This window comes from Solea solea, chromosome 16, assembly GCF_958295425.1.
Source record: "Solea solea chromosome 16, fSolSol10.1, whole genome shotgun sequence".
Lineage (NCBI taxonomy): Eukaryota > Metazoa > Chordata > Actinopteri > Pleuronectiformes > Soleidae > Solea > Solea solea.
In genome coordinates, this window is record NC_081149.1 from 15345269 (window position 1) to 15359982 (window position 14714).

Consider the following 14714-nt stretch of genomic DNA (forward strand, 5'->3'; position numbering starts at 1 on the left):
ATTAGGAGAACGTTCTGGGAACCAAAAGGGAACGTTCTCTAAAGGTTGAATGAAGGTTGTGAGAAAGAAACGTTCTGTCGATTGCTTTTTTTGCAGGGCTCATCTGAGTTATTAAAGATAACGTTACATAAAATAAATACACATTTATTTGAATGAAATGCTTTTTTTAGTATTCTTTTTCGAATTGAATTTGTTATATTTTTTGTGTTTGTTTGAATAACTTTTATTCAACTTACCTTCCACATACATTTTATGAACAAAAAGAAAAGAAAAACTATTTTAACTTTGACTCAGCAACACATAAGAAGACTAATAAAAAACGAATTTTGTAAAGCCTATGTGACCTATAAACACACCCCCAGGATGTCCATATAAGGCGTTGTGTATTATTCTCACAGCAATTTACCATGGGTCCATCTGCAGCACAGATCCATGCCGCATGAGCACCAAGGGTTAATAAAAAAAAAAGCCAAATAAAATAAAATCATTTGTTATATTTTAGGTACAACATTTTAAGTCTGCCAACTAAGATAAGAGATACTACTTGATTCTTTGTGGCTATACTTTAAGGCTACTTGAAGCTACAAACCTGCTGCCGACAATCACAGAGTAGTCATCTATGATGATGAATCCATGCTAATCCCCCTTTCATCACACCTAGTCATTCTCTCCAGCTGCCTCCCGCTCTCTCTGTGAATACCCGCCTGTTTAATGTATTACCCACCATGCAGCCCCTCTGCTTTCATCTAGCTAACCACACCACCTTGATGTTGGAGTAATGCTTAATTCAGAGTGGTTACAGCATCAAACGAACCGCAAGTCCAAACAACCCCAGAAACAAAAGGTCACCTGTGAAGTTGACGCCGGAAGTGGTTGTGTTTCTGTGCCTGTGTGCGGTGATGTGGGTGAGATATTGTTATGCACATGCACCTGATACATTTGTGGACGTTTGCATCATAAAAGACTTGTTTAAACACTGGAAGACACAAGACCACAAAGTGTTGCCTACTGATCAGAGGATGTGATGCAGCTCACTGAAAATATATTCTTTCTGCACAAAACTCAGCATGAATTCCCCACGTCGCTACAAAACAATCAAAGTTGATTAAAACTGAGCAAATGAGCACATGCAGCAGCTGACAATAAAGCCATGACGTATTGACAAAAAGATTGTCCTTTCTTTCCCAAGAGACACACATAGTGATGTGATGGAATATACAAAAGGGTATTCACATTGATAATAAGACTGAGGAACTCCTTTTGCTGCTCCATGTTGCTACTCCTATTCATCCTCTCTCCATGTCTCCCTCTTTTCCCCGCTCTTCCTCGAGTACAAAGGTCTCCTCCAGGTCAGACTCATACAAAGGTGCAGCAAATAATAGATGAGGGTGCATCACTCTGCAATAACCCTTCTGTAATGACCTCGTCAAACAGTCCTGCCCTTAAAACTCTCCCTTCTTAAGAGCTGTCACTCATCAGATTTCAGCCATCTCTGTCTTAAATCATAATTCAAACAGTGTATCAGAATGCACAATGGCAGCTATACAAGCTATACAGCAATCCATCAAGATACAGGGCTGAGAATGAGACTGCATGTCTGATGAGGAGCAGAAACAACACAACGCTGCAGCATTCTGCTGATTGGGTAAACTTTTCTTTTTCAAACTGTACACCCACTGACCTGACGTTTGAATATTTTTCTCACTGCCTTGTGATTTTGACACCTCATAGATTTTGCATCTAACTGATAAAAAAAATAAAAAATTCTTGAATGCAGAGGCAGTTAATTCATTTTAACTAGACGAGGGAAACACATTGATTAAATATTATAAATTCAATCACTGGTCTTGATGAAGTGTGTGACAAAGTGAGAGCAGTGCAGTATGCAGATATGGAAGCAAACAGGCAGCATGTGACTAGACATAGGTAAGAGCATGTATTGTATTCTATCAGGGTGATTAGTTCTATGTTTATTCAATTCAAGGAGGAGGTGACTACACTTTCATGCATCTGTATATGAAGCACACACCTGGCTTTGTGCAAATCAAGCAAAACCTGTCTGTGTGCACATCTAATGCTCACTAATTAATTCTGTTCAACAAACAACAAGTGGTCCTGGCCACAAAACAATCAAGTTCATCACGTTGACAGTTCTTGTTAGTCTAGGTTTTTCTAGCCTGGCTTTACACTGATCACAATAAAACTGGTAACTGCTAAAATGATAAGTTTTACATGACGTGCCATCACAGAGGTTTAAAAGTGAAACCAACACAAACCTATTATCTGTTTTATTGTTGTGGCTGATCAGTGTCTGTTTGTGTGTGATGTGCCAACCTTCTCATGTGCCTCCTCATCTGTGAATATGCACACCCAAAAATGTCAGAAACAAACCAAGCAACTTAAAAGTCCAGTGTGTAACATTTAGGCAGGGTTTATTGTGAGAAAACACAACAACGTTTCAGATTACGGAAAAGGTGGGGACAACGCTTCTTGTTTCTGATTGGACAGAACCTGAGTCTGTTCATAATTTGTTCAATGGATGCAGCCAGAGAAACATGCTAAAATATAAGCTGTCAAGAAATAACGCTTTGCGAATGGTCAGCTGCACGGAAGTGTAGACAGTGTGATGCGCTTTGAAGGCAGACAACAGCCGTGTCTCAATTCAGGGTCTGCATCCTGTGAAGTGCACAGCCAAGGGAGGAGATGACTCCGTCGGCGATGGGAGTAACAGTGTTAAAAATAAACAGTGTTACTAACGGCGTTACTTTTTTCAGTAATAAGTAATCTAATTAATTACCGTTACCGTTACTGCCAAAAAATGTGGCGCATTACTTTAATTATTAGCTCATTGAAGCTGTTTTCATCAGACCAACTAGATCTCTAAACCGAGAGGCAAAGTTTTTTTGTTTTTCTTTACTCTCCTTCCACATAAGTGATGATGATTGACTGAGGTAGAGTAAAATCTCATTGTAGGCCAATCAGAGGCAGAGTTGGGCTGGTGACACAAACGAAAAGCAATCATAGTCCCACACACAACAACGAGTAAATGATAAACAACATGTTAAATGGCGAGCCCGGTTATATATGTGTGTATACACATATACATGTATGTATATATATATATATATATATTTACATATTACATTACATATTATAATTGAACATGCACATGAATTTTAAGTTCTGTAAAAGAGGGGTGGAGGAGGGGTATAGGTTTGTTTTTAGAGTTTTCTCGTGCCTTTGGGCATTCTTTTATTTAAGTGTTTCTGAACAGCGTTTTTGCTTTTGCCTTCGGCATTCTTTTTTGTTAATGTTTTTTGAGAGAGCAATAAAGCCTCCTATTTTAATTTCACGTATCTGACTCAGTCTCGTGAATCTTGAATCCAAGCTCTGTGGTATATAGCCTGACATTCATTCAGTTACTTTAAATTTTAGTATGTCATCCAAGATGTCACAAAAAAGGTTGAACTATAGTATGTCGTCCAAAATGTGACAAAAAAGTCATAGGTTAGTATGTCGTCCAAAATGTGACAAAAAAGTCATGCTATAGTTTGTCGTCCAAAATGTGACAGAAACGTCATACTATAGTATGTCGTCCAAATTGTGATAAAAAAGTCATACTATAGTATGTCGTCCAAATTTTGACAAAAAAGTCATACTATAGTATGTCGTCCAAAATGTGACCAAAAAGTCATACTATAGTATGTCGTCCAAATTGTGACGAAAAAGTCATACTATAGTATGTCGTCCAAATTTTGACAAAAAAGTCATACTATAGTATGTCGTCCAAAATGTGACCAAAAAGTCATACTATAGTATGTCGTCCAAATTGTGACGAAAAAGTCATACTATAGTATGTCGTCCAAAATGTGACAAAAAAGTCATAGGTTAGTATGACGTCCAAAATGTGACAAAAAAGTCATACTATAGTATGTCGTCCAAAATGTGACAAAAAAGTCATAGGTCAGTATGTCGTCCAAAATGTGACAAAAAAGTCATACTATAGTATGTCGTCCAAAATGTGACAAAAAAGTCATAGGTTAGTATGTCGTCCAAAATGTGACAAAAAAGTCATAGGTTAGTATGTCGTCCAAAATGTGACCAAAAAGTCGTACTATAGTATGTCGTCCAAATTGTGATGAAAAAGTCATACTATAGTATGTCGTCCAAATTTTGACAAAAAAGTCATACTATAGTATGTCCTCCAAATTGTGATGAAAAAGTCAAACTACAGTATGTCGTCCAAAATGTGACAAAAAGGTCATAGGTTAGTATGTCGTCCAAAATGTGACAAAAAAGTCATAGGTTAGTATGTCGTCCAAAATGTGACAAAAAGTCATAGGTTAGTATGTCGTCCAAAATGTGACAAAAAAGTCTTACTATAGTATGTCATCCAAATTGTGATGAAAAAGTCATAGGTTAGTATGTCGTCCAAAATGTGATGAAAAAGTCATAGGTTAGTAAGTCGTCCAAAATGTGACAAAAAAGTCATAGGTTAGTATGTCGTCCAAAATGTGACAAAAAAGTCATAGGTCAGTATGACGTCCAAAATGTGACAAAAAAGTCATACTATAGTTTGTCGTCCAAAATGTGACAAAAACGTCATACTATAGAATGTCGTCCAAATTGTGATGAAAAAGTCATACTATAGTATGTCGTCCAAATTTTGACAAAAAAGTCATAGGTTAGTATGTCATCCAAAATGTGACAAAAAAGTCATAGGTTAGTATGACGTCCAAAATGTGACAAAAAAGTCATACTTTAGTATGTCGTCCAAAATGTGACAAAAAAGTCATAGGTTAGTATGTCGTCCAAATTGTGATGAAAAAGTCATACTATAGTATGTCGTCCAAATTTTGACAAAAAAGTCATACTATAGTATGTCGTCCAAATTTTGACAAAAAAGTCATACTATAGTATGTCGTCCAAAATGTGACCAAAAAGTCATACTATAGTATGTCGTCCAAATTGTGATGAAAAAGTCATACTATAGTATGTCGTCCAAATTTTGACAAAAAAGTCATACTATAGTATGTCCTCCAAATTGTGATGAAAAAGTCAAACTACAGTATGTCGTCCAAAATGTGACAAAAAGGTCATAGGTTAGTATGTCGTCCAAAATGTGACAAAAAAGTCATACTATAGTATGTCGTCCAAAATGTGACAAAAAAGTCATAGTATAGTATGTCGTCCAAAATGTGACAAAAAAGTCATAGGTTAGTATGACGTCCAAAATGTGACAAAAAAGTCATACTATAGTATGTCGTCCAAAATGTGACCAAAAAGTCATACTATAGTATGTCGTCCAAAATGTGACAAAAAAGTCATACTTTAGTATGTCTTCTAAAATTTGACAAAAAAGTCATAGGTTAGTATGTCGTCCAAAATGTGACAAAAAAGTCATACTTTAGTATGTCGTCCAAAATGTGACACAAAAGTCATAGGTTAGTATGTCGTCCAAATTTTGACAAAAAAGTCATACTATAGTATGTCGTCCAAAATGTGACAAAAAAGTCATAGGTTAGTATGTCGTCCAAAATGTGACAAAAAAGTCATAGGTTAGTATGTCGTCCAAATTTTGACAAAAAAGTCATACTATAGTATGTCGTCCAAAATGTGACATAAAAGTCATAGGTTAGTATGTCGTCCAAAATGTGACAAAAAAGTCATAGTTTAGTATGTCGTCCAAATTTTGACAAAAAAGTCATACTATAATATGTCATCCAAAATGTGACCAAAAAGTCATACTATAGTATGTCGTCCAAATTGTGATGAAAAAGTCATACTATAGTATTTCGTCCAAAATGTGACAAAAAAGTCATAGGTTAGTATGACGTCCAAAATGTGAGAAATACAAGACGTGTGTCCAAGTGACAAAGAGCCCTAATGGCCTAAAGGATAAAACACTGGTTTCCTCAGCCAGTGTTCATGGGTTCAAGTCCCACCTGAGGCAGCGCAATCACAGATTGGAATATTTGAAAAGAAAGTCATACTTTAGTATGTCTTCCAAAAAAGTCATAGGTTAGTATGTCGTCCAAAATGTGACAAAAAAGTCATACTTTAGTATGTCGTCCAAAATGTGACAAAAAAGTCATAGGTTAGTATGTCGTCCAAAATGTGACAAAAAAGTCATAGTTTAGTATGTCGTCCAAAATGTGATGAAAAAGTCATACTATAGTATGTCGTCCAAAATGTGACAAAAAAGTCATAGGTTAGTATGACGTCCAAAATGTGACAAAAAAGTCATACTATAGTATGTCGTCCAAAATGTGACAAAAAAGTCATAGGTCAGTATGTCGTCCAAAATGTGACAAAAAAGTCATAGTTTAGTATGTCGTCCAAAATGTGATGAAAAAGTCATACTATAGTATGACTTCCAAAATGTGACAAAAAAGTCATAGGTTAGTATGACGTCCAAAATGTGACAAAAAAGTCATACTATAGTATGTCGTCCAAAATGTGACAAAAAAGTCATAGGTCAGTATGTCGTCCAAAATGTGACAAAAAAGTCATAGGTTAGTATGTCGTCCAAATTTTGACAAAAAAGTCATACTATAGTATGTCGTCCAAAATGTGACAAAAAAGTCATACTATAGTATGTCGTCCAAATGTGACAAAAAAGTCATAGGTTAGTATGTCGTCCAAATTTTGACAAAAAAGTCATACTATAGTATGTCGCCCAAAATGTGACCAAAAAGTCATACTATAGTATGTCCTCCAAATTGTGATGAAAAAGTCAAACTACAGTATGTCGTCCAAAAAGTGACAAAAAGGTCATAGGATAGTACATCGTCCAAATTTTGACAAAAAAGTCATACTTTAGTATGTCCTCCAAATTGTGATGAAAAAGTCAAACTACAGTATGTCGTCCAAAATGTGACAAAAAGGTCATAGGATAGTACATCGTCCAAATTTTGACAAAAAAGTCATACTTTAGTATGTCGTCCAAAATGTGACAAAAAAGTCATAGGTTAGTATGTCGTCCAAAATGTGACAAAAAAGTCATAGGTTAGTATGTCGTCCAAAATGTGACAAAAAAGTCATAGTTTAGTATGTCGTCCAAATTTTGACAAAAAAGTCATACTATAGTATGTCGTCCAAAATGTGACAAAAAAGTCATAGGTCAGTATGTCGTCCAAAATGTGACAAAAAAGTCATAGGTTAGTATGTCGTCCAAAATGTGACCAAAAAGTCATACTATAGTATGTCGTCCAAAATGTGACAAAAAAGTCATAGGTTAGTATGTCGTCCAAAATGTGACCAAAAAGTCATACTATAGTATGTCCTCCAAATTGTGATGAAAAAGTCAAACTACAGTATGTCGTCCAAAATGTGACAAAAAGGTCATAGGTTAGTATGTCGTCCAAAATGTGACAAAAAAGTCATAGGTTAGTATGTCGTCCAAATTGTGATGAAAAAGTCATACTATAGTATGTCGTCCAAAATGTGACAAAAAAGTCACACTTTTAATATGTCTTCCAAAATGTGACAAAAAAGTCATACTTAAGTATGTCTTCCAGAATTTGACAAAAAAGTCATAGGTTTGTATGTCGTCCAAAATGTGACAAAAAAGTCATATTTTAGTATGTCTTCTAAAATTTGACAAAAAAGTCATAAAATAGTATGTCGTCCAAAATGTGACAAAAAAGTCATACTTTAGTATGTCTTCCAAAATTTTACAAAAAAGTCATAGGTTAGTTTGTTGTCCAAAATGTGACAAAAAAGTCATACTTTAGTATGTCGTCCAAAATGTGAGAAAAAAGTCATACTTTAGTATGTCGTCCAAAATGTGACAAAAAAGTCATAGGTTAGTATGTCGTCCAAAATGTGACAAAAAAGTCAGTTTAGTATGTCGTCCAAATTTTGACAAAAAAGTCATACTAAAGTATGTCGTCCAAAATGTGACCAAAAAGTCATACTATAGTATGTCCTCCATATTGTGATGAAAAAGTCAAACTACAGTATGTCGTCCAAAATGTGACAAAAAGGTCATAGGTTAGTATGTCGTCCAAAATGTGACAAAAAAGTCATAGGTTAGTATGTCGTCCAAATTGTGATGAAAAAGTCATACTATAGTATGTCATCCAAAATGTGACAAAAAAGTCATAGGTTAGTATGTCGTCCAAAATGTGACAAAAAAGTCATAGTTTAGTATGTCGTCCAAAATGTGATGAAAAAGTCATACTATAGTATGTCGTCCAAAATGTGACAAAAAAGTCATAGGTTAGTATGACGTCCAAAATGTGACAAAAAAGTCATAGGTTAGTATGTCGTCCAAATTGTGATGAAAAAGTCATACTATAGTATGTCGTCCAAAATGTGACAAAAAAGTCACACTTTTAATATGTCTTCCAAAATGTGGCAAAAAAGTCATACTTAAGTATGTCTTCTAAAATTTGACAAAAAAGTCATACTATAGTATGTCGTCCAAAATGTGACAAAAAAGTCATATTTTAGTATGTCTTCTAAAATGTGACAAAAAAGTCATACTTTAGTATGTCGTCCAAAATGTGACAAAAAAGTCATAGGTTAGTATGTCGTCCAAAATGTGACAAAAAAGTCATAGTTTAGTCTGTCGTCCAAATTTTGACAAAAAAGTCATACTATAGTATGTCGTCCAAAATGTGACCAAAAAGTCATACTATAGTATGTCCTCCATATTGTGATGAAAAAGTCAAACTACAGTATGTCGTCCAAAATGTGACAAAAAGGTCATAGGTTAGTATGTCGTCCAAAATGTGACAAAAAAGTCATAGGTTAGTATGTCGTCCAAATTGTGATGAAAAAGTCATACTATAGTATGTCATCCAAAATGTGACAAAAAAGTCATAGGTTAGTATGTCGTCCAAAATGTGACAAAAAAGTCATAGTTTAGTATGTCGTCCAAAATGTGATGAAAAAGTCATACTATAGTATGTCGTCCAAAATGTGACAAAAAAGTCGTAGGTTAGTATGACGTCCAAAATGTGACAAAAAAGTCATACTATAGTATGTCGTCCAAAATGTGACAAAAAAGTCATAGGTCAGTATGTCGTCCAAAATGTGACAAAAAAGTCATAGTTTAGTATGTCGTCCAAAATGTGATGAAAAAGTCATACTATAGTATGTCGTCCAAAATGTGACAAAAAAGTCATAGGTTAGTATGACGTCCAAAATGTGACAAAAAAGTCATAGGTTAGTATGTCGTCCAAATTGTGATGAAAAAGTCATACTATAGTATGTCGTCCAAAATGTGACAAAAAAGTCATAGGTTAGTATGTCGTCCAAATTTTGACAAAAAAGTCATACTATAGTATGTCGTCCAAAATGTGACAAAAAAGTCATAGGTTAGTATGTCGTCCAAAATGTGACAAAAAAGTCATAGGTTAGTATGTCGTCCAAATTTTGACAAAAAAGTCATACTATAGTATGTCGCCCAAAATGTGACCAAAAAGTCATACTATAGTATGTCCTCCAAATTGTGATGAAAAAGTCAAACTACAGTATGTCGTCCAAAAAGTGACAAAAAGGTCATTGGATAGTACATCGTCCAAATTTTGACAAAAAAGTCATACTTAAGTATGTCCTCCAAATTGTGATGAAAAAGTCAAACTACAGTATGTCGTCCAAAATGTGACAAAAAGGTCATAGGATAGTACATCGTCCAAATTTTGACAAAAAAGTCATACTTTAGTATGTCGTCCAAAATGTGACAAAAAAGTCATAGGTTAGTATGTCGTCCAAAATGTGACAAAAAAGTCATAGTTTAGTATGTCGTCCAAATTTTGACAAAAAAGTCATACTATAGTATGTCGTCCAAAATGTGACAAAAAAGTCATAGGTCAGTATGTCGTCCAAAATGTGACAAAAAAGTCATAGGTTAGTATGTCGTCCAAAATGTGACAAAAAAGTCATACTATAGTATGTCGTCCAAAATGTGTCAAAAAAGTCATAGGTTAGTATGTCGTCCAAAATGTGACCAAAAAGTCATACTATAGTATGTCCTCCAAATTGTGATGAAAAAGTCAAACTACAGTATGTCGTCCAAAATGTGACAAAAAGGTCATAGGTTAGTATGTCGTCCAAAATGTGACAAAAAAGTCATAGGTTAGTATGTCGTCCAAATTGTGATGAAAAAGTCATACTATAGTATGTCGTCCAAAATGTGACAAAAAAGTCACACTTTTAATATGTCTTCCAAAATGTGACAAAAAAGTCATACTTAAGTATGTCTTCCAAAATTTGACAAAAAAGTCATAGGTTAGTATGTTGTCCAAAATGTGACAAAAAAGTCATACTATAGTATGTCGTCCAAAATGTGACAAAAAAGTCATACTTTAGTATGTCTTCCAAAATTTTACAAAAAAGTCATAGGTTAGTATGTTGTCCAAAATGTGACAAAAAAGTCATACTTTAGTATGTCGTCCAAAATGTGACAAAAAAGTCATAGGTTAGTATGTCGTCCAAAATGTGACAAAAAAGTCATAGTTTAGTATGTCGTCCAAATTTTGACAAAAAAGTCATACTATAGTATGTCGTCCAAAATGTGACCAAAAAGTCATACTATAGTATGTCCTCCATATTGTGATGAAAAAGTCAAACTACAGTATGTCGTCCAAAATGTGACAAAAAGGTCATAGGTTAGTATGTCGTCCAAAATGTGACAAAAAAGTCATAGGTTAGTATGTCGTCCAAATTGTGATGAAAAAGTCATACTATAGTATGTCATCCAAAATGTGACAAAAAAGTCATAGGTTAGTATGTCGTCCAAAATGTGACAAAAAAGTCATAGTTTAGTATGTCGTCCAAAATGTGATGAAAAAGTCATACTATAGTATGTCGTCCAAAATGTGACAAAAAAGTCATAGGTTAGTATGACGTCCAAAATGTGACAAAAAAGTCATACTATAGTATGTCGTCCAAAATGTGACAAAAAAGTCATAGGTCAGTATGTCGTCCAAAATGTGACAAAAAAGTCATAGTTTAGTATGTCGTCCAAAATGTGATGAAAAAGTCATACTATAGTATGTCGTCCAAAATGTGACAAAAAAGTCATAGGTTAGTATGACGTCCAAAATGTGACAAAAAAGTCATACTATAGTATGTCGTCCAAAATTTGACAAAAAAGTCATAGGTCAGTATGTCGTCCAAAATGTGGCAAAAAAGTCATAGTTTAGTATGTCGTCCAAAATGTGATGAAAAAGTCATACTATAGTATGTCGTCCAAAATGTGACAAAAAAGTCATAGGTTAGTATGACGTCCAAAATGTGACAAAAAAGTCATACTATAGTATGTCGTCCAAAATGTGACAAAAAAGTCATAGGCCAGTATGTCGTCCAAAATGTGACAAAAAAGTCATAGGTTAGTATGTCGTCCAAATTTTGACAAAAAAGTCATACTATAGTATGTCGCCCAAAATGTGACCAAAAAGTCATACTATAGTATGTCCTCCAAATTGTGAGGAAGAAGTCAAACTACAGTATGTCGCCCAAAATGTGACCAAAAAGTCATACTATAGTATGTCCTCCAAATTGTGATGAAGAAGTCAAACTACAGTATGTCGTCCAAAAAGTGACAAAAAGGTCATAGGATAGTACATCGTCCAAATTTTGACAAAAAAGTCATACTTTAGTATGTCCTCCAAATTGTGATGAAAAAGTCAAACTACAGTATGTCGTCCAAAATGTGACAAAAAGGTCATAGGATAGTACATCGTCCAAATTTTGACAAAAAAGTCATACTTTAGTATGTCGTCCAAAATGTGACAAAAAAGTCATAGGTTAGTATGTCGTCCAAAATGTGACAAAAAAGTCATACTATAGTATGTCGTCCAAATTGTGATGAAAAAGTCATACTATAGTATGTCGTCCAAAATGTGACAAAAAAGTCATATGTTAGTATGACGTCCAAAATGTGAGAAATACAAGACGTGTGTCCCAGTGACAAAGAGCCCTAATGGCCTAAAGGATAAAACGCTGGCTTTCTCAGCCAGTGTTCATGGGTTCAAGTCCCACCTGAGGCAGTGCAATCACAGATTGGAATATTTGACAAGAAAGTCATACTTTAGTATGTCCTCCAAATTGTGATGAAAAAGTCAAACTACAGTATGTCGTCCAAAATGTGACAAAAAGGTCATAGGATAGTACATCGTCCAAATTTTGACAAAAAAGTCATACTTTAGTATGTCGTCCAAAATGTGACAAAAAAGTCATAGGTTAGTATGTCGTCCAAAATGTGACAAAAAAGTCATAGTTTAGTATGTCGTCCAAATTTTGACAAAAAAGTCATACTATAGTATGTCGTCCAAAATGTGACAAAAAAGTCATAGGTCAGTATGTCGTCCAAAATGTGACAAAAAAGTCATAGGTTAGTATGTCGTCCAAAATGTGACAAAAAAGTCATACTATAGTATGTCGTCCAAAATGTGACAAAAAAGTCATAGGTTAGTATGTCGTCCAAAATGTGACAAAAAAGTCATAGGTTAGTATGTTGTCCAAATTTTGACAAAAAAGTCATACTATAGTATGTCGTCCAAAATGTGACCAAAAAGTCATACTATAGTATGCCGTCCAAATTGTGATGAAAAAGTCATACTATAGTATTTCGTCCAAAATGTGACAAAAAAGTCATAGGTTAGTATGACGTCCAAAATGTGAGAAATACAAGACGTGTGTCCAAGTGGCAAAGAGCCCTAATGGCCTATAGGATAAAACACTGGCTTCCTCGGCCAGTGTTCATGGGTTCAAGTCCCACCTGAGGCAGCGCAATCACAGATTGGAATATTTGAAAAGAAAGTCATACTTTAGTATGTCTTCCAAAAAAGTCATACTATAGTACATCGTCCAAAATTTGACAAAAAAGTCATACTTTAGTATGTCGTCCAAAATGTGACAAAAAAGTCATAGGTTAGTATGTCGTCCAAAATGTGACAAAAAAGTCATAGTTTAGTATGTCGTCCAAAATGTGATGAAAAAGTCATACTATAGTATGTCGTCCAAAATGTGACAAAAAAGTCATAGGTTAGTATGACGTCCAAAATGTGACAAAAAAGTCATACTATAGTATGTCGTCCAAAATGTGACAAAAAAGTCATAGGTCAGTATGTCGTCCAAAATGTGACAAAAAAGTCATAGGTTAGTATGTCGTCCAAATTTTGACAAAAAAGTCATACTATAGTATGTCGTCCAAAATGTGACCAAAAAGTCATACTATAGTATGTCGTCCAAATTGTGATGAAAAAGTCATACTATAGTATGTCGTCCAAAATGTGACAAAAAAGTCATATGTTAGTATGACGTCCAAAATGTGAGAAATACAAGACGTGTGTCCCAGTGACAAAGAGCCCTAATGGCCTAAAGGATAAAACGCTGGCTTTCTCAGCCAGTGTTCATCAGTGCAATCACAGATTGGAATATTTGACAAGAAAGTCATACTTTAGTATGTCTTCCAAAAAAGTCATACTATAGTATGTCGTCCAAAATGTGACAAAAAAGTCATACTTTAGTATGTCGTCCAAAATGTGACAAAAAAGTCATAGTTTAGTATGTCGTCCAAATTTTGACAAAAAAGTCATACTATAGTATGTCATCCAAAATGTGACCAAAAATGCATACTATAGTATGTCGTCCAAATTGTGATGAAAAAGTCATACTATAGTATGTCGTCCAAAATGTGACAAAAAAGTCATAGGTCAGTATGTCGTCCAAAATGTGACAAAAAAGTCATAGGTTAGTATGTCGTCCAAAATGTGACAAAAAAGTCATACTATAGTATGTCGTCCAAAATGTGACAAAAAAGTCATAGGTTAGTATGTCGTCCAAAATGTGACAAAAAAGTCATAGGTTAGTATGTCGTCCAAATTTTGACAAAAAAGTCATACTATAGTATGTCGTCCAAAATGTGACCAAAAAGTCATACTATAGTATGCCGTCCAAATTGTGATGAAAAAGTCATACTATAGTATTTCGTCCAAAATGTGACAAAAAAGTCATAGGTTAGTATGACGTCCAAAATGTGAGAAATACAAGACGTGTGTCCAAGTGGCAAAGAGCCCTAATGGCCTATAGGATAAAACACTGGCTTCCTCGGCCAGTGTTCATGGGTTCAAGTCCCACCTGAGGCAGCGCAATCACAGATTGGAATATTTGAAAAGAAAGTCATACTTTAGTATGTCTTCCAAAAAAGTCATACTATAGTACATCGTCCAAAATTTGACAAAAAAGTCATACTTTAGTATGTCGTCCAAAATGTGACAAAAAAGTCATAGGTTAGTATGTCGTCCAAAATGTGACAAAAAAGTCATAGTTTAGTATGTCGTCCAAAATGTGATGAAAAAGTCATACTATAGTATGTCGTCCAAAATGTGACAAAAAAGTCATAGGTTAGTATGACGTCCAAAATGTGACAAAAAAGTCATACTATAGTATGTCGTCCAAAATGTGACAAAAAAGTCATAGGTCAGTATGTCGTCCAAAATGTGACAAAAAAGTCATAGGTTAGTATGTCGTCCAAATTTTGACAAAAAAGTCATACTATAGTATGTCGTCCAAAATGTGACCAAAAAGTCATACTATAGTATGTCGTCCAAATTGTGATGAAAAAGTCATACTATAGTATGTCGTCCAAAATGTGACAAAAAAGTCATATGTTAGTATGACGTCCAAAATGTGAGAAATACAAGACGTGTGTCCCAGTGACAAAGAGCCCTAATGGCCTAAAGGATAAAACGCTGGCT